The sequence below is a fragment of the Protopterus annectens genome, chromosome 8.part0, assembly GCF_019279795.1.
Source record: "Protopterus annectens isolate FY-2018-M chromosome 8.part0, PAN1.0, whole genome shotgun sequence".
Taxonomy (NCBI): Eukaryota; Metazoa; Chordata; order Ceratodontiformes; family Protopteridae; genus Protopterus; species Protopterus annectens.
Window position 1 is genome coordinate 382,149,650 of NC_056741.1, and position 26,027 is coordinate 382,175,676.

The following is a 26,027-nucleotide window of genomic DNA, read 5'->3' on the forward strand; positions in this document are numbered from 1 at the left end:
GTTGTGGCAGAACAGGTAGCTTACATCCTTCTAGGTTGGGAACTGCTGATTGAGGGCTCAGTGTCTGTTGTTCTAAAAGTGTATTAATTCTGGTTTAAGCACTTGGGCTTTCAGGCCAGTTATTTTACATTAAGAGGGTTCGTGGTCTGCACTCTTGTGGGAGGAGAGGCTGGACTCTGCCCTTCTGAGCTGGGAATTTCTGGTTAAAGGCTTATAGTGCATGCATATCTGAACTGCTTCTTACCGAAGTTGGTGCGCCTTGTTTGCTGTGGCATAGACTGGATTCGGGCCTGCTGGATCTAGCTTTGTTTGTGTAACTTGAACACTAATCCAGACATTCTCTAAAGTATTCAATTGTATTTATTACTTCTTGGTTGTAACTTGATTAAAGTGTAGCTATCATTCTAAGTCTTTTGGATTAAGCACTTGGGCTTCAGACCAGTTGTTTTACATTAGGAAGGTTTGTGGCAAGCACTGTGGTGGCAGGACAGGTAGCCTTCATCCTTCTAAGTTGGGAACTGCTGATTGAGAGCCCAGTGTCCAAGGGTATTAGTTTTGGTTTAGGCACTTGGGCTTCAGGCCAGTTATTTTACATTAAGAAAGTTCGTGGTCTGCACTCTTGTGGGAGAAGAGGCTGGACTCTGCCCTTCTGAGCTGGGAATTTCTGGTTAAAGGTTTATGGTGCCTGAATATTTTAACTGTATCTTACTGAAATTGGTACACCTTGTTTGCTCTAGCATAGACTAGATCCAGGCCTGCTGAATCTAGCTTTGTTTATATGCTTGTTGTTTGTTTGCTTATTATTTCCCTGGAAGCTAATTCCACCTAATACGCGGCTTCTCAGTGCTTCTGTGGATCACTAGTGATATCTGCATTGCTTACTGTACTAGTTCCTTGTTTCACTTGAAAGAAAGTTACTGTTTGTTCTTTTTTGCATTTAGTTACTTGTAACACATTGCACTCAAGTTACCTGGCACTTGCTCACTAAAGCAATTATATAAGTCAGCACTAAAAATTAAAAGCACTACACCCTCACTCCCCACTGGCCCTTGTTTTCAATTATTAAGGAATTCCCAATATTATTCTAGCATGTCCAAAGGTCAGTTGTCAAGCTCCTCTCCGGTCCAGCTGGTGAATCTGGGAATCTTGAGGCAATGTTATAACTGCCTCATGTACACAGACAACCCTCTCCTCCACCCACATAACACAAATACTTGCGAGAGATGCAGCTATTTAGCCAAACTGGAGGCTGAGCTCTCTCAACTCAGGACTGGCAAGACCAGACAGGAGGAGAAGGCAACTACACACACCACAAAACCAGCCTCACATAATGCTACCACACCACTGAATCAAACACATAAACACACAAAGACATACTCGGAGGCTCTGAGTAAAAATTTACCTAAACAGCAGAGGCCTCCAAAGCAGACACCCAAACAACTGCTACCTCAAGACACCCCACAAGCAACACATAAACCACAAAAGCAGTGTGCAAAGCAGTCACAGCCCTTAAGGCCAAATACAACACCAAACATACTTGTCATAGGTGACTCCATAGTCAGACACACTGACGTCCCACTCACCAGGCTGAACAAGGAGAGGGTCACAGTAAGCTGCCTATCGGGCGCTAGAATCCGCCACATAACACAAGCACTCTGGTCACTCCACGGCAAGTACAAATATGACACAGTCATTGTCCATGCTGGTGTGAACGACCTGAGACGTACCTCCCTGGACTACATGAAAAGAGACATAGAGGAGCTCTCTGATTATGTAGCCCAGGCAGGTATGACCCTGACCCTGAGCAGTATCCTTCCTTCACCAAGAATGATGTCACAATATAGAGACAAGATGATCAGCTTTAACAATTGGCTTAATGTCTGATGTCATTCAAAGGGGATCCAGTGTCTGTCTGCCTGGGATGACATGCTTGACAAGCCACGCTGCTTCACAAGGGACGGCTTGCACCTGTCACCCCTGGGATTCGGATATTGGCTAAGGCTCTTGCCACCCCATAGTGCCTTTTTAGGCAAGGCTCAAATTCTAAACCTACCACCCTAGAAAACAAAATGGGAAGAAACTGAGGGTAATGCTGCTCAATGCCAGAAGTCTAAATCTCAAAATGCATGCACTCGAGGCCCTTCTCAGTATGGAGAACATCGATGTCTGTGCTGTAACTGAAACCTGGTTCAAGGCTCCTGAGAGCACCCGGCACTATTAGGTTTTACCTCATATCATGCGTTCCGCCCCAAAACCCGGACCACACCACAAAAGGAGGGGTGTATCCATATTCATAAAGGATACCCACACCTCCAGGTTGGTGGCAACGCAAGCTCGGAAACCATCCAGGTGCAACTAACCATAGGCAAAACTGCTCTACAAATTGTAGCATGCTACAGGCCACCCTCTCAAACTCAGGAACCCCACACAGCCTTCCTGAAGACACTGGAGGGTATAAATGTATCTCCAAACACCATCATATTGGGTGACTTCAACTACCCGAATATAGACTGGGAACATTACTCAAGCCCTAACTTTCTAGCCCAACGGTTCCTGGAGTTCATAAATTCAAATGCCATGGAACAGCTAGTCACTGTTCCCACAAGAGGAGAAAATATACTAGATCTCATTATCACAAGCATGGGGACAAAATGCTCCACACCGGAAGTATATCCCTCATTGGTGAGATCTGATCATAAACTAATCTCACTGGAAATCCACATCACGCCCCCACCCCAAACAAAAAAGACCACAGTGAAGAACTTCTCTAAAGCAAACTTCACACTACTCAAGACTGGTGTAGTATCCTTCAAGGCCCCTGAGCCAGTGGAAACCACAACCCAAGCTGCGGAAGCCCTTACAAATGCCTTCTATGAACACCTCCAGAACTGCATGGATCAGGCAATCCCAAATAAAACCAAGACTCTTTCCACAAAGGGCAAGCATCCAGTCTGGTGGGCCCCAGCCATTAACAAACTTTACAATAAGAGGAGAAAGCTATTACATGATAGAACAAAATCCATAAAAGGGAAGTCACCCCTGATCATTATTAGTAAAAAAATACGAGCACTCATAAAATCAACTAAGGCCAATTTTGAGAGAAAAATTGCCATGGATTCAAAGGACAATCATAAGGCCTTTTTCAGCTATGTTAGGAACCTGGGTGGAAACTCCCAGATATGCTCAGAATTAATCCAAAATGATACAAAAATCACTGAACCCACAGACATTGCCAACATACTGGCAGACAGGTTCAGTTCATACTTCACCTCCCTCTCCCCCCTAAAGGAGAGATAACCATCCCAGCAGAGTGTAGCCTCCCAGACATCTCAAATGCGCAGGTGAAAGCTGCTCTCTTGAAAGCTAAAAACACAGCATCAATGGGACCGGATGGTGTCCCCGGCTGTGTGCTACACGAGCTAAATGAGGAATTAAACCCGCACATAAGGCAGCTGTTTAATCTCAGCCTTACCACAGGATACGTGCCCAAGGAGTGGCGTACGGCAACTGTGGTCCCACTCCACAAAGGCGGTGCCTCTACAGACCCTGGTAATTACTGCCCCATAAGCTTAACAAGCCTAGTCTGCAAAGCTATGGAGAGGATCATAATGGAGCTTATAAACAAAGATATAGGGGACTTGCAGACATTAGACCTGACCCAGTTTGGCTTCGTCAAGGGCAGATCATGCCTTTTGAACTTGGTCGACTTCTTCGAAACAGTCACCAAGGCCATTGATGAGGGAAAGGCAGTCCATACAGCCTACCTTGACCTTGCAAAGGCCTTCGACACAATACCCCACTCAGGTATTGTAGAAAAACTTACCAGCTTAAATGTAAACCCATATGTCACAAGATGGGTTGCAAACTGGCTTAAGGACAGAACCCACAGGGTTAGAGTTGCTGGCGCTATGTCATACTCCAATCCGGTCACAAGTGGTGTCCCACAGGGCTCGGTCCTTGGCCCCCTATTGTTTGGCATCTACTTCTCAGAAGTACAGGCCAACATGGGAGGACTTTGGCTGACAAAGTTTGCAGACGACTGCAAACTGGGCGCCATAGTGGAAAGTGCATCGGACACGGATATCCTTCAGAAGGGACTCACGGAAACAGATAGCTGGTGCCAGAGTCATGGCCTGAAGTTAAACGCCAAAAAATGTATAGTCATACCCTTCGGGAAAAACAAGGTAACCCCAAGCTACCATATAGGTGGCAATCCACTAAGCACAGAAGAGGTTATCAGGGACCTGGAGACCCAGGTTGACAGTAGCCTTTCTTTTGACACTCACGTTGCTAAAGTGGTTAGAAAGACCTTCTACATTGCCCACCTGATCATGAAGGGATTCACATCCAGATCCAGTGAGGTCATTGTTCCCCTGTACTCTTCACTTATCAGACCAATGATCAAGTACAATGCCCCATTCGGGATGTATCGCACCCGACATCTGCAGCAATTGGAGAGACCCCAAAAGTTCCTCACCAAAAGGATAAAGGGACTCCAAAATCTGTCATATGCTGCCAGATTGAAGAAACTCCAGCTCTATTCAGTTGCATACCGTCTGCTCAGAGGTGACATGTGCCTGACATAAGGCCATGTCCAACCCGGAATTAATGGACATGCTCCACCTCAAAAAATCCAAATCCACCAAAACCACTAGAGCAAGCGACTTAAACCTTAGCACGGATATAAATAGGACGTGCTGGAGGGATAGATTTATCACTCAGAGACTCCCTATGCTGTGGAATAAAATCCCGGTCCATGTGAGGCAGAGCACCTCGCTGGCTTTGTTCAAGAGAAATCTTGACCTGTGGATGGGAGATCGTAGGTTTATCCCGGGAATCATCTCTGTGTCACTGCTGGACAGAGGCACAACAAACTAATGGGCACAGTATTTTTTCATATAAGGGGTGGCGTAAGCCACAAAAATTTGGGCTAGGCTTATAAATGCCTTAGGGCAGATAGCCTAGTATAAACCTATGAACCTATGAACAATAAAGTCCATGCTGCAGACATTTGCAGACCAGTTTAAGAGGGAGTGGGACAAATATTTACCCCATCTGTTCTTTGCTTACAGAGAGATTACCCAGGAAGCCACATGTTTTTCACCATTTGAGTTTCTGTATGGGCATAGGGTGAGGGGACCTCTAGATTTAATTCAAGATGAGTGGGAAGGTGAGTGTGAATCTCACAAGGAGTCTGTTGTGGCATATTTACTAAACCTCAGGACAAGGCACAGGGAACTCATGGGCTTGGCCCAGGAGAACCTGGCAGAAGCCCAACAACAGAAAAAGGTATGGTATGACAGGAATGCTCAAACTAGAGAGTACGCTGTAGGGCAGCAGGTAATGGTTCTCATTCCTGTCAGACACAGCAAGCTGCAAGCAGCTTGGGAGGGACCCTACAAGGTGGTAAGGAAGGTAATTGATGTTAACTACATGGTAGAACTGCTAGGCAGGAGGCAGGAGCACAAATTGTACCATGTTAACATGATGAAACCTTACCATGATAGGGAGGCCCTTGTGCTGAGTATTTGCAGTGGCTTGCAGGAGGAGTCTGAGGGAGATCTGGTGACTGATGTCTTCAGTGAGGCTCGGACTGAGACCTCAGTGGAAGGGGTAGCAATGTCCCAGCAGCTATCTCCTACCCAGTTTCGAGAAATCCAAGCAGTGTTACAGGAGTTTGGGGACATATTCACTTGGAAACCAGGGTGCACCCACCTGTTGTAGCACCATGTGGATACAGGACCCCAAAGGCCTATTGGGCAGGCCCCTTATAGGGTGCCTGAGAGAGTCAAACAGACTGTGAGAGAGGAGATACAGGAAATGTTGGAACTAGGGATAATTCAAGAGTCCAACAGTCCCTGGGCCTCCCCAGTGGTGCTGGTGCCAAAGACAGATGGCAGCACCAGGTTCTGTGTGGACTACAGGAAATTAAATAGTCACACAGAGTCAGATGCTTACCCCATGCCTAGGGCAGATGAGGCCATAGAGCAGCGGTGTGGGGCTAATTTATTTATTTATTTATTTAGTTGTATTTGTTGACCGGGAGTGTCCGACTGGACGTAGGTCCATTTGCAGCGGAGGCCTGGGGAGAAAAGCTCCACAGTTAAAACAAACAGACAGTAGTTACATTGGATTACATAGCAATTAACAAATTACATAGCAATTACATACAACATATTTACAGATGAAGTACATCAGCAGACAACTAGAATCTTTATCTGTGAAGTACATAACAGACAATAACAAATGTTACAATAAGAAGTTCCTGCTGTATAATAAGTACTAGGCTTATGAGCATCTGAGCTTGCTATAATCAAGGTAGTTAGTGGAGTGGAAAGAAAGGTAGTGGTTGGATGGGGTGGGTGATATTAAGAGTGGGAGTTGGCTAAGTATCTTACAACCATTGATCTTACCAAGGGTTACTGGCAGGCGCCCTTGACTCCCAGTGTTAGAGAGAAGTCCGCCTTTGTGATTCCTTTTGGCTTGTATGAGTTCACAAAGATGCCCTTTGGGATGAAAAATGCCCCAGCAACTTTTCAGAGGCTGGTAGATCATATCCTAGCAGGAGCAGGAGGGTCTGACCTTGCTTACTTAGATGATATTGCCATCTGCAGCCATTCCTGGCAAGAGCACCTTCAACATGTCAGGGAAGTGCTGGGCAGACTACAGAGGCAGGGTTGACCATTACACCCAGCAAATGTCAGGTGGGTATGGCAGAGGTCAACTACCTGGGACATAGAGTGAGGAGGGGTAAGATCAGGCCAGAACCTGCCAAAGTAAAAGCCATTCAGGCATGGCCTACACCTGAAACCAAAAAGCAGGTGAGGGCTTTCTTAGGGACAGCAGGGTACTACAGAATGTTTGTCCATAGTTATAGTACCATAGCTGCTCCCATCACTGACTTGATAAGGAAGAACAGGCCAGATAAGGTAGTGTGGACCCCAGCATGTGAGCAGGCATTCCAGGAGCTTAAGGAAGCTTTGGTAGGACCCCCCTGAGTTAGCCAGTCCAGACTACAGCAAATAATTTGTTGTGCAGGTGACTGCTTTAAACCATGGGGTGGGGGTTGTACTTAGCCAGATTTCTTCAGAGGGAGAAGAGCACCCAGTGGTTTATCTCAGTCATAGGCTCCATCCCAGGGAGGAATGCTATGCATCTGTAGAAAAGGAATGTCTAGCCATAGTGTGGGCACTGCAGAAACTTCAGCGTTATCTTTTATGGAAGAAAATGTAGTAGTGTAGTGACAGATCACAATCCCCTAACATGGTTAAACAGAGCCAGCCAGCAAACTGCTAAGTTGCTAAGATGGAGCCAAGTGTTGCAAGCATATATGTCAGTACAGCACCGCAGTGGAATTAGCAATGCCAATGCGGATGGGCTCTCAAGACAGGGAATGGAGTAAGGTATGCTCAGATAGACCTATCCCTCTCAAGCAACTTTTCTGAAGGGTCACTTGAAAAACTAGCTTGAATTCTCCGTGGGGGGGGGGGTTAAGATAGGTGAAGGCTGCCAGCCTAGCCAGATAGAATTTTGTAGCTAATTTTGTCATTTGTAAATATTAATGTAAGCCATATGTTTGTTCTCTTTGCTAAAAGAAAGCTGATAAGTCAAGCACTGTGTAATTCTTTGATCTAAAACTCGGAGCTGGGATGTCTAGAGGGAGGCATTTTGCCTATTGTTTTGAGGCCAGAGTTAATGGCTAGAATTTACATGTATAATTTCTTTTATTGCTCTGGCTTCCTGACCAGCTGCAAGATCAAAAGGGCTATTAACCTCTGAGTTTCTGTTAGCCTTGGAACCAGAAAGAAATGATGTAATCTGAAATGAATCAGTGGTACTGTGTTATCAGTTTAAGGACAGAAAGAATGAGGGCATTTAGCATTTGTCTTGAGAACATCCAACATCACCAGCACTGTCTTGCTGTATATGCAAGTAGGATTTTAGAACTGTGTTTTCTCTTAGATATAGCTAGGAAATAGCAAGATTAGACTAGTTTGTTTTTCTGTGATGTCAGAACTTTTCTACTGTATTATTTTTAAACATTTCTCTCTGATCTCTGAACTCTTGACTAGCACTGTGTAGTAAGAAGTATTGTCTTGTGTTTTTATTATTTATTATTAAATATTTTAAGCCTTTCAACTGTGGCTGTTTTGTGTAGAGATAATGTAAGCTCTAAGAGTACATTGCATGTATATAGTGATACTGGCCAAGCCACTCCAAATAAGCATTGGCTGTTCAGTTGCACTTACTATTTGGCTAATAATATTGCACAGTAATAATTGGACACCCTTTCATATGGGCCTTTTTGTAGCTGATAAATGTTAGTGGGTGGTGGCAATGATTTCAACCATATAGTCTGGGTAAAAGGGGCACAGCTGGAGAACCTGTGCTAGCCTTCCCCAGAAGTATCTGTGTGGTTGTATATAACTCTTATCTCAAAGTGTGCGTCTGTCAGCTACTTGGGCAGGGACATGAAGCACTGGCTGGACAGAGAGAGTGCTGGAGGTTTTAGCTTGCCCATTAGGCTGAGATCTGGACCCTATAGATGTGACAGTGTTATGTCTTATTGGGGATCTGGAGAGAAAGGGAGAAACCAGCCCCAAACTGACTGTGATCTCTGTGTGTGCTCTTAAGGGAAATTGTTCTTTACTGTGTGTGTATTTATTAGCCTTTCCCTATATGGATGCCCCTCACTGGTGTCAGTGGTGAGGACTGAGGCTCCTTGATTGCTGGGCCAGTACACTTGCATCACAAGATGTGCATGCTTTTGCTGCAAGTGGGAGTGTAATGCTGAAATTTTGAAATATACCAGCATTTTTCACATTGGGAGGATGAGTGTTTGTGTGTGTGTCTGTGTGTAAGAGAGAGAGAGTACTCACAGGTTAGAGGGCTAGATTGTGTGTGTGAAATACGTGTGCCAGTCTTGTTTAATGGTACTGTTAGGGAAAACGATTTTTGTAACATAATGTGTAAGGTTGGGGTTAAGGGCAGGTGTAGGATTAGTTTTAGGGTTAACACACATGAGTAAGGTGGCATCCCCATTATCCGCCCTTATTCATGTATGCTATCCCTAACACTACCCTTGTTCTTAAGCACAGCCCTACACATAATGTTTCTAAAAACTTTTCAGTAATAGTACCACTTTCCTGTTGCTAAAAACCTTTTCCATAATAGTTCCACTATACAGACAGTGTGTGTCTTCAGGTTAGACCTATTTATTTATTTTGGCTTGACCGATCACAAAAAGAGACAGTCTGTTTTCCTGTTATAATCAGTGTAAGAGTTTTTTGTTCAGGTAGGTGGGTTGTTGACATGTGGGAATTGATATAATTTGTATCAGTGTTTCTGCACGTCAGCATGTAGTACTATATTCATGTCCATCACTAGTATTTCAGAAACAAGCTGGCTTCCACTTGCAGTTATAGGAACCCCCATCCCAATGGTTGTGTGACTCAGGGGTTTTAATATAAAGGCTTGAGAGTATGCTATTTGACAGATGCAGGACTGCTTGCCCCCCCAAAAAAAATGCCACAACTAGGCCATCAGTCATTGACTTCTAGTATGTAAAAAAATGTCATGTAATATGAAAAGATTGCCTGTAGTGCCACATAATGCTAAATATTATGACTGGGCCTCCAATCATGGCCAAGTTCTTATGTGCTCAAGAGCAAAGTTCAAGAGGTGATTTCTTACAGTCCATTTTTGAAATCCATGTGAATATTTTCTTCTCTGCCAGTGAAAACTAAGATTCCAGAGAGGTAGTTACTGTTGTGTAAGTTAATAGTGAAATGCTAATAAATGCACAGATGTCAGTACTGTGATTACATGCATCCTTTAGTCAGAATAGAGGCCATTTTATCATATTCAGTGATGATACAGGTCTACATACAGTAAAGGCTCATTTCTTTGGCAGTTTTCTTGTTTCTCCATTCATTACATTGGCAACGTAAAACATAGTTTTAAAAGTTGTGGTATAATTCCTAGGTTTTGTCTCATTTAAATTAAGTTTCATGGTTTTAATAATAAATCAGTGTCCGTGGTAGTGGTAGTAATTTCCCAGTCCCAACTGAGATAGACCAAACAAACACCACCTGCCACAAGATTAATAAACTCAGTCTTCCTAATGTACAAAAAAAAAGTTAGTAGAAGAGACCCACAACTGCAATGCTGCCATAAATCACTTAAAAACAACTAGCTGGAGATCCCTTCTTGGATGCAATTTCAAGACAATAGCAGTAGCAGTGTGAGGAAGAAATATGTACACATAAAAGCAGGAAACAGCAGCGGACACTCAAAATAGCTTAAGTGTAATTTAATAATCAATGGAACTTAACGTTGCCTGGATGGCAGTGGATACAAGTAAAACACTACTTGAATACAGGCTAGGACTCCAAGCTTTGCTGAGGTCCTGGAAACTGAGCAGGAGACACTATGTAATAAGGGAGATTAACTCAAGAACAAAACTGGTTTGCTTGGTGGGCACTCAGTATCATGGATCTATGGAAAACAGTGAGTAGGAAGAGTACATAAATAGTTTATACAACAGTCTATAGCAACGAAAGAAGGGAAGAAGAGACTTTGGAAATCAGATTATCATAAAGGATGGAGGCCACAGACACAGCCTGAATATAAAACAACACCAGCAAGAAGGGTGGAAGAGTTCAGGAAAACCAACCAGACTAGCTAGAGAGACATGCAATCAAATAAAGGCAATATTAGAGCTCTTTCAAAAATGTTTGCTTAATTTGTTAGTGGGAGATGGGGCAGACACAGAATACAACTTTAAGCAGGTAAAGTATAAGCAGAATATAAACATTTGAATCACAAACTGGAGCAGAGACAATTCTCTCATTATTGACCTTCTACTACAGTTTATGGCACGAGACTGTGCAAAAATTTACAAGTAACACTGTTGATGGAAAAAAATCCAATAATAAATGACTAAGGCTCAAAATCTCACAGGATTACACAGCTCTGCCATCACCGTGAATTAAACTACAAGACTGTGGGCTAGCAGGGTTTAAAATACAAATGGATAGTGTTTACATGTAATTCAACTTGTGGAAATAGAAGTACAGAATAACACAGAAAAGCACTCTTCCCACAACTGTTAATAAACAAGACTAAGGTCCCAGCACAGACTTAAAAATGCAAACAGATGGAACAGAGCAGAAAAGTACAATTATTATTACACATGTCACTAAGTGCATCTCAAATATTTAAACAGAATTGAAACAGTTACATGTTTTAATTCTCACTCTTTCCTTTATTGAAAAGCTAATTACCCACAGTTCCACACTTCTCCAAGTCTTGGATCAGTCCATTCTTCATATTTGCATGCCTACAGTATGTGTGTATGCTTGTATTTATTTATTTTCTTTTGTTTACCGGCAAAATCTGAATGGCAAATCATCTTTTCAGTAGAAGCCTGGGAGAAGAAATCCACACTACACACATCTAAATGACCTAAGAGCAAAAATACACTTAAGATTAAACAACTTTACAAGTGTTCACCATGTGGAACACCCTACACAGCATTCATAACATACCAAGCCCAGACACATCAAACAACAGAGTACATGCAGCATGCAAAACTCAAAACACATCAACAGAATTCCCAGCACTCTACAGTATATTTTCCCACTACAACACCAACACACAGCAGAGAAGGCATGGGCATACTCTCTCCAAACAGTCAAATTCTCTAATATAGTCAATTACTGTAGTAAAAGAGTAAGACCTTTGTGACATTTGTTTGAGTTGACTGCATAAGGTAGGGAATTAGTAATGGGGTTGGTGCAAAGCAATACTGTTATTATATATATTGCTAGGTATGATTTTATAGATTTATTTATTTGCAGGGAAAGCCCAACTAAGCAAATCCCCCTCCAACCTGGGTCTGGGGGAAGAAGCTCCACATTGTAATACTTTTGACTGTATTGACCTAAAATATTACTGTTGTCATTGCTTATGTAGTTTTCATTCATTTGGTTAAAATAAAACATATGAGTTGTACAAGGTCAATTAAGCAACTGTAGCTATGGGGCATATGTGTAGGCTGATGTGTGGCTGTGCATCTGTGTGTGTTTTTCTGCATCTCCATGCATGCAGGTGCGTGTGTACATGCATCAGAGTTTCTGTATATGTGTACATGTGGTTCACATGCCTATGTGAATCTAAAGTGTTTCTAAAGATTTAGTGGTGGGAGACCTGTGGTATGAGTATGTGCATGCATTTGAATGAGCCAACGTAACCATAACATCCAGTATCACACAACCTAATAGGGGATCACCACATTACTTACACTATGTAGTATCTATAGCATATGCTTAAATCTTTAAAACAGTTTAGATTCACACAGGCATGATAAGGTGTACTCTGTTTCATGTATTTCTTCACATGAAATAAATCTGCACTTATAAATGAACTGCATAAACTGTGACCACACTTCAAATGAGGTCAAAAATAAAACCAATGCATTATACATGAAAACTGTAAACATATGATCTCCAGCTGTTTAAGAAATAGTTACGCTGCCTAATGACCAGTGTCATTTTTGAGAGGTTTCTGTTAAATGATGGATATAAAACCATAATCTTCACCAGCAAAATTCAAAATACATTTTATGCTGCACAGACTGCTTTTCTACAAACTAGAGATAACTGTAATATTTTTATTTTTTGTTTGAAAATATTTAAAGCACTACATTTTTGAAGTGTAAGGCACTGGAGTTAGGTCATAAATATAAATTCAGATATTGTGAAAATCCATCCATCCACAACCCCCTTTTTCCATTTTCTGCATTGTATGAATATGAACTGGATTTGTATAGCCATCTAGTAACAATCTGGTACAAACTGCAGCTGTAATTAGGAGTTTTAAAAACACTTTGTCATTGTTTACATTGTGATAGAATTTCCAAGGGAATTGAAACAATTAAAATAATTTAATTCTGTTTCCTCTAATGACATACATTTTCAACTTCTTTGAAACGCTTAGATTTTCATCGAGAAATGCTTTCCACATGTACACTTACTAGTAAATTGTTACATTTTCAGACTAATGCCCACACGAAGCCTTGGAAAGGATTCACAAAAATCCTCACTACTTGTGCTAAGTGCGTGATGCTGGTTGGTCAATTAGCGAGATGGCTAGAGCATGTGATTCAGAGACAAGGATAGCTGCAATGAGAAAGACCTTTTTTATCAGCTCATTATAATGCCTCTAAACTGAATACTGCACTGCCAGACCTGACAGGGCTATTCTCCCTAGTGACTCATGCATCACGTTAACAAAGGCACCCCTTCCTCTCACACACATACATGCACAGACAAATAAACAGAAAGACAGGCAGACACACACACACACACACACACACACACACACACACACACACACACACACACACACACACAAACACACGCTCAAACTTCTATCCCTCCCACCCACAGCCACATCCACTCATCTATAAACAAGCCTCCCCTGCTCTCACAGAAACACTCATCCATTCATCTGCATGTATGTTCCAACACACACACACACACACACACACACACACACACACACACACACACACACACACACACACACACACACACACACACATTCCTTAATTAATCCCACTAGTGTGATGACCCAGGCAGACACACACTTGGGAACACATTCATGTAGCCTTAATCATGTCTCTACAGACATGCACACACATATCCATACACATGCACAAACCAACATACTTCTCACCCCCATGTCTTCTTTGATTTTGCCTGCACCAAGAGTGCTCCCATCAGAGTGAATGGAAGACTCCCACATTTTTACACCTGTTACTTTAACGCCTACAGTGAAATTTTACTCAGGAGAGTAAATAGCTAAATTACTCAGTTGAGTAAATCAGGAGATGCAGTCTTTTTCTGTGGTTAACCTTAACTATGACAAAAACAGGTTGTTATTCCATCCTTAATATGCTTTGTTAATATTACAATGGTACCCTAACATGATATCTGAGAGTATTGTGCAAATTCAAGGATTGAAAAAAAGTGCAAAACTTATTCCACAGAATTACATTTTGAAGTAAAACATGTTACTGGAGTACACTCTAAAACACAATATGCAGCTGCTAGTTAAAAGCTGCAGTCTGTGTTCTTTTTGAAGTTGGTATCACCTTGGTAGCCCTTTCAGGTCCCATCCTTGAGATTTGCTGTTGTAATTACAGCTTTTGTAATTATAATTTCTGTAAGCATAACCATAATGCTTGTTGACTGATGTTTGCTTAATATTCTCTGCATGTGTATGCTTTTTTAAATCTTTTACTTAAGCTGTAATTTTCTTTTTGGTATTAAGCCGAGTGGAGAACTCTGGCATTTACTCCATTAGCATGTCTAATCTGTATGTGTGTGTGTTTGTGTATGTGTGTGTGTGTGTGTGTGTGTGTGTGTGTGTGTGTGTGTGTGTGTGTGTGTGTGTGTGTGTGTGTGTGTGTGTGTGTGTGTGTGTGTTTATATGTAGGGGCTGTGCTATAATACTTATTAGGAGATCCCAAAAAAACTGGAAGGAGGATAAGTAAGGAAAGAGAAATACATAATCCTGTTACCAACAGGATTGTGCATTTCACTAATTTGGAGATTAATTCTTAGATAAAATAACTTGCAGTTTAGCGTACACTGAAGGTTAAGGCTAGGAGCTACTAACAAATGTCATCCTGCAGTCCTGAGATGCATTCCATGCTTTCATAGGCTCGTAGGCAAGGACTTTGCTAGCTGCCCCTCTTGGCTATTTTAAGCCTAGCCAATTTCCCTTTTTTTCTTGCTCGAAATAACCTATCCCATTTGGTTATAGACTGGCCTTACCTATCCCATGGTTGATAATTATATAGTACCCCTGTAGCTGGGAGTAACTGGGATCATAAGAAAGATAATTTGAGGGGACCAATATGCATGGGATAAAGCGTTTAAGAGCTGCCTCTGTCCAGTACTAATACAGGGGGCAGTCCTGGGCAGAGCTGGATCATGGTGAAATGAAGCCCTAGGCAGGGTGATGGATCGGGCTACACATACACACACACACACACACACACACACACACACACACACACACACACACACACACACACACAGAGCAACCCCCCTCCCCTTGCAGCCATTCTAGTGTCCCACTATTCGGCTATTTCTCCCCAGTTACCATAAACATTATTCAAACCTCTCAGTGTGCATACTGGTTCATAGGTTCATAGGTTAGTGCTAGGCTATCAGCCCTAGGGCCTATACAAGCCTAGCCATAACAATTCCTGGCTATTTCTTCCCACACTATTTACTTCCCTGGACCCCTGTCTAGCAGGGCAACTGATGTGATCCCTGGTGTGAATTTCCTTTATCCCATCCAATCATTAAGGTTCCTTTTGAAGAGGGCCAAAGAGGTGCTCTGCTTGACATGTATGGGCAGTCTATTCCAGAGTCTGTGGAGTCTCTGGGTCAGGAACCTATCCCTCTAGCATGTTTTGTTTATTGTGATGACAAGGTTTAGATCCCTGGAGCATGTGGCTCTGAGGGATTGGGATTTCTTTAAGTATAGCATATCCAACAGTTCTGGATTTGACATGGCCTTGTATGTTAAGCAGAGATTGCCTCGGAGTAGATGATATGCGAGCTGGAGTTTTTTAAGGTGGTCAGCATAGCGCATCTGCTTTAGGCATGTGATTCTATTTGTGAGGTATTTCTGCGGCCTTTCCAGTTTTGCAGATGTCTTGAGAGGTACATACCAAATGGGGCGTTGTATTCTATAATGGGTCTAATGAGGAATGAGTACAGTGGGACAATGACCTACTTTTTTCTGGATGAAAAGCCCTGTGCCACATAGAAGGATTTCCTGACTGTTGTGGCGATGTGGTTATTGAAGGTGAGACCACTGTCCACCTGTGTCCCTAAGTCTCTTATCATACTTTCGGTGTTTAGTGTACTGCCACCTATGTGGTAATTCACGGGTACATGTTTTTTCCCCAGAGGGGATAACTGTACATTCTTGGCATTGAGCTTGAGCCCATGGCTCTGGAACCAAGCATCTGTTTCTGTAAGGCCCTTTTGTAGAGTATTGACATCATTTGGGGATTCAGTAATGGCTCCCAGTTTGCAGTCATCTGCGAACTTTGTTAGCCAGAGTCCCTTAGTGTTGCCCAGTAGTTCAGAGAAGTAGATGCCAAACAAGAGAGGTCCCAGGACTGAGTACTGTTTTTTTCTTTACTTCTGCAATGATTACAGATATTTGGAATTAATTTAAAACTTTTATTTCAAATTTTATAGCACAAATACTGATAGACATTTACTAAACAAAACAATACAAACTTACAGAGAAACCAGACTTAGCATTAACAGTATTGAAACCCATATTTAAAGAAATGCATCTGGCCAGTTTTGGATTGTTTACCTTTGGACTGTTTTAAAACCATAGGCCTCTTGCACACCCTTTTAGGCCTATGCATACATGCATTTGTTCTTTGATTCACCTTCCTAATCATATTAAAGTATATTCCTTGTATAATTCAGTACCACTTGTTAATGTGTTTTTAATTTGTAGTTTTGAACATTTTTCCAGTAAGCAATGAAACAAAATGTATGAACCAATAATGACAAAATTGCCCATTTCAGAACATTTCAGCTGTAAAAGGCAACTCAAATGTCTGTCATTACAATCCACCAATATCAGTTAATATGCACAATATATGCAGAAGAAAAAGTCATCTGAATAATCTCCACATTAAAGAGATCTGGAATTAATGAAGAGGCTGTTCCTAGCAAGCAACTTTATATATCAGCGTTCATCTACAAATTCAGGTGCCCTTGAAGAATTATTTGCCTCTGTTACATTACAAAAAAAAATAGTAACTGGTAATATTGCAGTGGGGAATGGATAGCAAACCAACAGCAGATTCATAGTTGCTAGGCATCTCATCCAGAGTAGGACACAGCCAGGACTGCAGCCCCCCCCGATGATAACTGTTGTGCTACTAAAAATGCTTTTGTATGTTATAGCACAAACAGTGATGACTGTTTGCTAAACAAAACAGCTGCATATTGAAAACAGACTTAGCATGAGAAGCAGTATACCTCAAAGTTCCCACTTCCTTAAAAATGCACTGAAACTCACATTTTTGAGTAGTCTGGTAGTTGGTGTAGAGGGTTCAAGCTTTTGTCTCTTGTAACTAAGGTACTGGGTTTGAGCCTGAGCAAATTAACTAACCTGCCATCCTTAAATAGGGATACATGCACGCACACACACACACACACACACACACACACACACACACACACACACACACACACACACACCTTCCTTACTGATGGTTTGTCATCTGTGCTTTATTCCACAGACAGAAGAAACAGGCAGCAGGCATGTTTAAATTCCCTGTGTGGAAAACAAGAAGTCAGAATGTCTTGTGTGGTTAAACGATGCATAGACAGAGAAGGTGTTCTTCACGTACTTAAAGAAGACATGTAATTTATACTTTTTTTTAAATTAAAAAGTAAATGTTGTGGCAGCCCCCCCTGGCCAGTGGGCCCTTCCCAGCCCCCATCACCTAGGCAACTGCCTAAGTTGCCTAGTGCTGGATCTGGCTCTAGTCCTGGGGTAAATTTCCTGTTTCCCATCCATAGATCTAAGTTGTGCTTGAATATGGACAGGTATGACCTTTGTTTTATGTGAATGGGGCATCTGTTCCTGAGCAGTGATATCCCCAGCGAGATATATCTGCCCCTCAAAAAATAAAAAAACAAGTAATCTCTGTGGTATCCCCGAAGTCTCAAAACAACCCACTAAACAAGGATAGTGGGTTAAAAAACAAAACCGTGTAAGAAACTTCTCTGTATGGAAGATTTACAGTCCATATATCTCTAGTTAATCACTATATATTAATCAGATCAGACAATAGTAGTAGAAGTAGTGAACTTAAACTCGTCTTAAGTAAAAAATATAAAATAAAAAATTATACAATTGTACAGAATTATTAAGTATTCGAAAGTAATCCAAGCAAGGCAGGCAGTCTGTTTCCAGTCAAAAATCCTTTATTAAGTACACAGACAACCGATCCAAGTAAAACAAAAATAGAGTAATAGTTTCCTCACAAGCTTTATATATATATATATATATATATATATATATATATATATATATATATATATATATATATATACTTTTTTATCAGGCAAGGGAGTGGTTTATTGCACTGTAAAACAAAGTGTTATTGATACACATGTTAAATTCACATCCCTTCCTCCATCAGTGTGACATTCAAGCTGGTCCTGCCCTACTTAGTAGTTGTCATAATAATATAACCCGTATGTACTTTAAATAAAATTTATAATGATGTGGTCCTCTTATTTAACCAGATTATTAAGTAGATTATTAAGTCTGTGATTTTATCCACAACAATATACTGCATGGCTGGAAATATATAAACCTTAGTCCATTTGGCAATCAAAAAATATATATAAATATATACATATACACTTTGCATGTAAAAAATCAATTGTAAAAATCATATTCTATTTTCATAACCTGTTGTTGTTAACAATGATCGCTTTCGTCCTTCTAAAGTTCTTCAGGTCTGTGTACAAGAACCCTAAAAACTATCTATAAAATATTATTGTATAATTAGTATTGTTATTGCATATCATTTTGAATAAAGTGGAAAAAAAGAGAACCAGAAAAAGAAAAAAATAATAAGAAAAAATGTATGATGATGGAAACTAAATATATACTTAAAATACAACTGATTTAAAATGGTATTTAAAACCAACTGGTAGAATAAAATAAAATAAAATTAGTCATGTAAACAATATGGCAATTTTCTAAGTTCCAGTGCACTTTTAATTGAACAGTAGTAGTTTAGTCCAGGCTTCCTAAAAGAGTTCAGCTTTAATTGCCACAAGATCATGTTTCTCCAGAACATTCGGGGTGTCTCCTTCAAGATCACCCTTGTCTATGCAAGCCAGGATCTGGAACTTAAAACCTGTTTGTCTTTTATGAAGGTAAAGGTGTTTCGCTAGTGCATTATTTTTACATCTAGAGAAGATTTCTGACAGATGACATGAAATCCTATGCTTGAGTTTATTTACAGTCTTGCCCACATAGAATGCATCACATTCATTGCACTGTGCTCTGTAAATTACTTTTGTAGTGTTACAGTCACCCCCTGCACTGGTCTTAATGATTTTCTTTAAATAAGGGCAATAAAAACTGTCACCTTGCTGTATAAATATACAAAATGTACAATTAGTTTCACATCTTTTAGTGTTTCTCCTATATGGGCTAGGTTTAAATTCAACAAAACGTCTAATGTTCCTCGCCTTCCTATAAACAAAGGATGGGGCTTCACCTAAGATGTTAATCAGAAAAAGGTTTCCTGTCACAATGTCCCAGTTTTCTTCAGTCAATAATATTTTTGATACTGAGCTTGATCAAAGGAAGGACACTGAGGAAACTCGGAGCTATAATATATAACATTAAGTATCCTGTTTTTTGTTTATTTTGTTCTTTATTTCTTTGTTATTTATAGCACTTTGTGTACTGTGTATTTTTCTAGCTAGTTTCACTGTGTGTGAGGTATTAACTGGAAATTGTCCACTTTTATTAAGCATCTGTTGGGTTGTTTGTTTGTAATAACTTGTTGCAGTTAAACTCTTTTTTCTAGAGGCTCCTTTAGCTGTTTAAAACTTTAATTTAAAGGCTCACTGCTGCTTTTCAGGTGTGAGAAACATTTCTGCAGTTTGTTTCCCACCGTCCCTCCCTGTTGGTATAGTGTTTTTATAGTTGGTGGCTTTGCAGTTGCCCGCCCCTAGTGTAAATTTGATCCGGGACCCTCCTCCCAGTCTAGTGTCATTACCTCATTCTACCCAGTACAGGGAGAACATTTGAGAAGGCCAATCAGCTTAGTTTCTGCTACTCCTTTCTCTCTTTCCTTTCTCTCTTTCCACTTAAATTTTTTTATCTGCTTTTACTGTATTTGTGTTTCTTCCTACTTTATTTTGCTTTTGCGTCATCTTAAAAGTACTCAATTGTATTTATTACTGCTTGGTGTAACTCATTCTAAGCCTTTTAGTTTAAGCACTAGGGCTTCAGACCAGTTGTTTTACATTAAGAATGTTTGTGGCCTGCACTTTGGTGGCAGGACAGGTAGCTTACATCCTTCTAAGTTGGGAACTGCTGATTGAGGGCTCAGTGTCTGTTATTCTAAAAGTGTATTAGTTCTGGTTTAAGCACTTGGGCTTCAGGCCAGTTATTTTACATTAAGAAGGTTCGTGGTCTGCACTCTTGTGGGAGGAGAGGCTGGACTCTGCCCTTCTGAGCTAGGAATTTCTGGTTACAGGCTTATAGTGCCTGCATATTTGAACTGTTTCTTACTGAAATTGGTACACCTTGTTTGCTGTAGCATAGACTAGATCCAGGCCTGCTGAATCTAGCTTTGTTTGTATGCTTGTCGTTTGTTTGCTTATTTCCCTGAAATGCTAATTTCACCTAAAACGATCCCTAGTGATATCTGCATTGCTTACTGTACTTATTTCCTTGTTTCTTTGCATTTAAGTTACCTGTAACACATTGCATTTAAGTTACCTGGCACTTGCTCACTAAGTCAGCACTAAAAATTAAAAGCACTACACCCTCAACTCCTCCCCTGGTACCTTGTTCCCCATTGGCCCTTTTTTCAATTTTAAAGGAATTCTCAATACTATTCTAGCATGTCCAAAGGTCAGTTTCTCCTCTCCAGTCCAGCTGGTGAATCTGGGAATCTTGAGGCAATGTTACAACTGCCTCATGTCTCCCAACAAATTCCAACACATGTGAGAGATGCAACCATATAGCCAAACTGGAGGCTAAGCTCTCTCAACTCAGTACTGGCGTAACCAGTCAGGAGAAGGAAGCCACTCACTACAATTCCAGTCTTACCACAACAGCAAACCAAACACATAAACACAACATGCAACACATAGCTCACAAAGCCAGTGTGCCGAACAGTCACAGCCTTAAAGGCTACAACACACACCTGATACACTTGTAATAGGTGACTCTATCGATCAGGCACACTGGGAGAAGGTCACGGTGAGCTGCCTGTCGGTGCTAGGGTCCGCCACATAACACAAGCACTCAGGTCACTTGTCCATGCTGGTGTGAATGAGCATGTAGCCAAGGCGGTATGACCCTGACCTTGAGTAGCACCTTAGCCTCACGAAGAATGATGCCACACTATGAAGAGAAGATGAGCAGTTTCAACAGTTGGCTTAAGTATTGGTGTCATTCAAAGGGACCAACAATGCCTGTCAGCCTGGGATGACATGGGATAAGAAACTAAGAGTAATGCTACTCAACGCCAGAAGTGTAAACCTCAAGATGGAAACCTGGTTCAAGGCTCCCGAGAGCCTAGCAACTCAGTTTATAGCCTGCTACAGACCACCCTCCCAAACCCAGACCCCCCCCTGCGGCCCTCTGAGAACACTGAAAATATCTCTCTCCTCTCAAAACATTATATTGGGTGACTTATCTCACTGGATATTCACATCCTGACCCCCACCCCTGCCCAGAATTTCACACTCCTCAAAACCGAGGTGGAATCCTTCAAAGGTGGACCCCAGCCATAAACAAAACTATACAAAAGGAGGGAAGCTACTACATGATAGAGCAAAATCCAAAACACAGCATCAATGGGAAAGGTGGTGCCTCAGCGGATCCTGAAACTGTCGCCCAGCCAAGCTGACTTGGTGGCTCTGCAAAGCTATGGAAAGGATCATCATTTGTTAAGAGCAGATCCTGCCTCTAAACCTGGTCGACTATGTCACTAGATGGGTTGCAAACTGGCTCAAGGACAGAACCCACATGGTTAGAATTTGGAGCCATGTCAGACTCCAAACTAGTTCTCCAGCCGACACAAGCATCCTCCAAAAGGCCTCATAGAAACAGACAACTGGTGGTGTATAGTCATCCCCTTTGCAAAACCAACCTGGAATTAATGGACAGGACATGCTGGAGGGACAGATTCAAAATTAATTTAAAATGGGTGGCAAAAGCCAAACACACTCTGGCTAGGCTTATAAATGCCCTAGGGCAGATAGCCTGGTATGAACCTATACTGTGATAATACAAAGTGTATGTCAGGATGCAGCATTTCTTAACATTCTCCTACTGGGAGGTTGAATGAAAAGTGCTCAGTCATTTTCAGTTCTATAATGGGTTCCAGGATGCTGTCACTAGAAAATCATTCTTTTTGTAGGATGTAGACGTTAACCCTCATTGGTTTTCTGAATAGACCAGTGGTGATTCTGTTATTGTTGGTGTCCTTGGAAATCTGCATATCTAAGAAAGTGGTTGAAGTATAGTTATGGGAAGAGGTAACCTTCAGGAAGAGGGTTATTTGATTGAGGTAAGTGATAAAATCTCCAAGCTGCAAGGTGTCACCTTCACACACAATAAACATGTCATCAATAAAATATAAATAGCATGTGATATGCTGCATGTAGTCTGTGTTGTTTAACACAAAGTCCTCTTCCCACTTGCCCAGAGCTATGTTAACTATGCTGGGAGCCATGGCAGCTCCCATTGCTATACCAGTTTTTTGTTTGTAGTGTTTGCCATTGAAAGTAAAGAAATTGAAGTCCATTATAAGATTAATGAGCTTGCTTAACTTTTGCAGTTGTGCCTGTGTACCTTGATTATGTTTCTTAAAAGACTCCATATCTGCTGTTATACAGTAATTGTGAGGCTGCACTGTCTACAAGGATTCAACATCACTAGTTAATAAAATACTGTCAGCTTCCACTGTAATGTTTTTTATTTTCCTCAAAAATCCATTGAATCTCTTATGTATGACTTATTCTTTTCTGCTAAAGGTTTCAGCAAGTAATCAAGGTAAATGGCTGTGGCTTCAGTAAGGGAACATCCACTTGCTACCACTGGTCTATTAGGTGGGTCTTATCTGTTCTTGTGTGCCTTGGTATTCCAAAAATGTAAAGTAACTGTAGGCATGGGCTCCATAAAAATTATAAAGATTTTCAGTAATAAGTTTTTTCCCCATAATGTGGTGAGATTAGTGTTCCATAAATCATATGCTATTTTTATGTCATCCATAGTAAATAACTCATAAAATATGTTATCCTCCAGCATGTTCTCTATCTTTTGGTTGTAGCTAGTAGTATCAGTCACAAGTATACCTCCTCCCTTATCTGCCATCATTATATGCCTGGATTTATCATTGCCTAGCTCAATCAATGCTTTTCTTTCTCCCCGTATTGTTATAAAGTTTTTTTCTTAGGGTTTTTTTAAGGGGTTTCCTGATACCCATCTCACATTTCAGTTCTAAAGCAGCCAATGTTTGATGTAGTGGTGGACAATAGCTGCTAGGCCTTTTTATAGTTTTATCAATAGGCTTATTTTCAATGTCATTACTTTTAACATGAAACTGTACCCTTAAGTTGAGTTTCCTCACAAACATTTTAAGGTCTATCAGTACCTGAGCAACCTCACTCATGCAGCTTGGTACAAAAGTAAGTACTTTGGACAACACACTTTTTTTCATCTTCAGTCAGTGCTTAACAGAGTGGTTCCAGATAAGTGGAGCACCTGTTATTGTGGCACCTGTTATTGTACCTGTTATTGTGGCTGGTTCCTCTGTCTGATTCTGGGACCTGGGTTGTATTCGGGGTTCCAGTCGGGATTGCCCAGGTATTGTATTTCCCTCATCTCTGTCCACTGTTTGGTTCTCCTGTCTCCCTCTGGGTTTGTGGATAGAGTCTGAGACCTCTGGAATTCTTCCTCTGCTTTCTGGAATCTCGGTGGGTTGTAGTATTCCTCGGAGTGGCTGTGGTAAGGGGTAACCTGGTAAGAGGGACAAGCTCTGGGGCTCTGGTAGTGGTCGTCGTTCTTGTTTTGGTACTGGTGCTGGCTATGGTATTGGTGTAGGGGTTGATGTCTGTGCTGTCGATATTGGTCTTCCTGAAGAAACTGGTCTCTGTGAAGGTGCTGCTGTTGCTCCTGGTAGCTCGATTGTCTGTGGTCCCGGTTGTCCTGGTAGTCCTGTAATTCGTCCTGTAGAACTCTCTGTCCGTTCTGGTTGCCTCTGTGGCATATTTTCCTGTCCAGATCCTTCTGTGTTGTCAAAAGCTTCCATGGAGTGTTGATAGCCAAAGGGGATTGGGATGGTGGGGAATGAGATTTTGGGGGGACAGCATCCTGTGGTCCTGTATTGTGCCCCTGTCTGGTTTTGTGCAAGGATCTTCCCTGGGAAAATCCTGTTGAGGTCTGCTGGCATGGTTATACTTTTCCTTATATCCCCTGTTATAACTAAAACCTTGTCTGTTGTTGGTTCTCCTGTTGTTGTTGGTTTTGTTATTATTATTGTACCTCCTAGTAAGTCTCCCAGGATCATCTTTGTCCATTTGATCTCGTTTCATTTTATTAATCTTTCTTTCTTTAATGGACTCCTCATATCCTTTCACTCTTTCTTTAAGCAGCTCAAATTTAGCATCTAGGTCATTGTGGTTCTCATTTTCCAATGTTGTTTTTAAAGATGTGATATCAACCTTTGTAGCTTCCTGCACACTAAGGTTGTTCCTTACTAGCAGATGAATAAGTTTGTAGTTGGCATCCTCTAAAATATCTTCCCATTCCTTAGTAAGGTAATCATCCATACCTTTCCACATTGGTCTTTTGTTCACTCTGTCCCCTGGGTAGTCTCTTCTTACCTATGTTTTGTTGTAAATAAATGCATTCCCCGCAGAGACCCTGCATGCATTTCAGTTGCTTTTCTAGTTTAGAAAATGTCTCTGAATTCATATTTTCTGGGCCTATTCTTCCCTGTCCATTTTCTGTATCCGTTTGTATCTGATCTATCTCTGTATCATTCCAGATAAGTATAGTTAGTATATCTTTTAGTCTGTCATTATCCATGTTTTAAAATGCTGGAATTTCACACAAATTCAGGGATCCTTTGACGGAACAAAAACCTTGGTTTCAGAAACCAAAGTACCTCCGTGGTACCGCGAAGTCTCAAAACAACCCACTAAACAAGTATAGTGGGTCCAAGAACAAAACAGTGTAAGAAGCTTCTCTGTGTGGAAGATTTTAAGTCCATATATCTCTAGTTAATCACTGTATATTAATCAGATCAGACAATAGTAGTATAAGTACGGAACTTAAACTCATCTTAATTAAAAAAAAATAATATTAAAAAATATATAATTGTACAGAATTACTAAGTATTGGAAAGTAATCCAAGCAAGGCAGGCAGTCTGTTTCCAGTCGAAAATCCTTTATTAAGTACACAGACAAGCGATCCAAGTAAAACAAAAATAGAGTAATAGTTTCCTCACAAACTTTCTAAATTTATATATCTATATATATATATATATATATATATATATATATATCTATATCTATATCTATATATATATATATATATATATATATATATATAGTTTTTATCAGGCAAGGGAGTGGTTTATTGTGCTGTAAAACAAAGTGTTATTGGTATACATGTTAAATTCACATCCCTTCCTCCATCAGTGTGACATTCGAGCTGGTCCTGCCGTACTTAGTAGCTGTCATAATAATATAATCCTTATGTATTTTAAATAACATTTATAATGATGTGGTACCTCTTATTTAACCAGATTATTAAGTAGATTATTAAGTCTGTGATTTTATCCAAGACAGTATACTACATGGCTGGAAATATATCAACCTTGGTCCATTTGGCAATCAAAGAATATATATAAATATATACATATACACTTTGCATATAAAAAATCAATTGTAAAAATCATATTCTATTTTCATAACCTATTGTTAACAAAGATCGCTTTTTTCTTTCTAGAGTTCTTCAGGTCTGTGTACAAGAACCCTAAGAACTATCTAAAATATATTATTGTATAATTAGTTAGCATTGTTATTACACATCATTTTGAATAAAGTGGAAAAAAGAGAGCCAAAAAAAGAAAAAATAATAAGAAAAAATGTATGATGATGGAAACAAAATATATACTTACATTACAACTGAT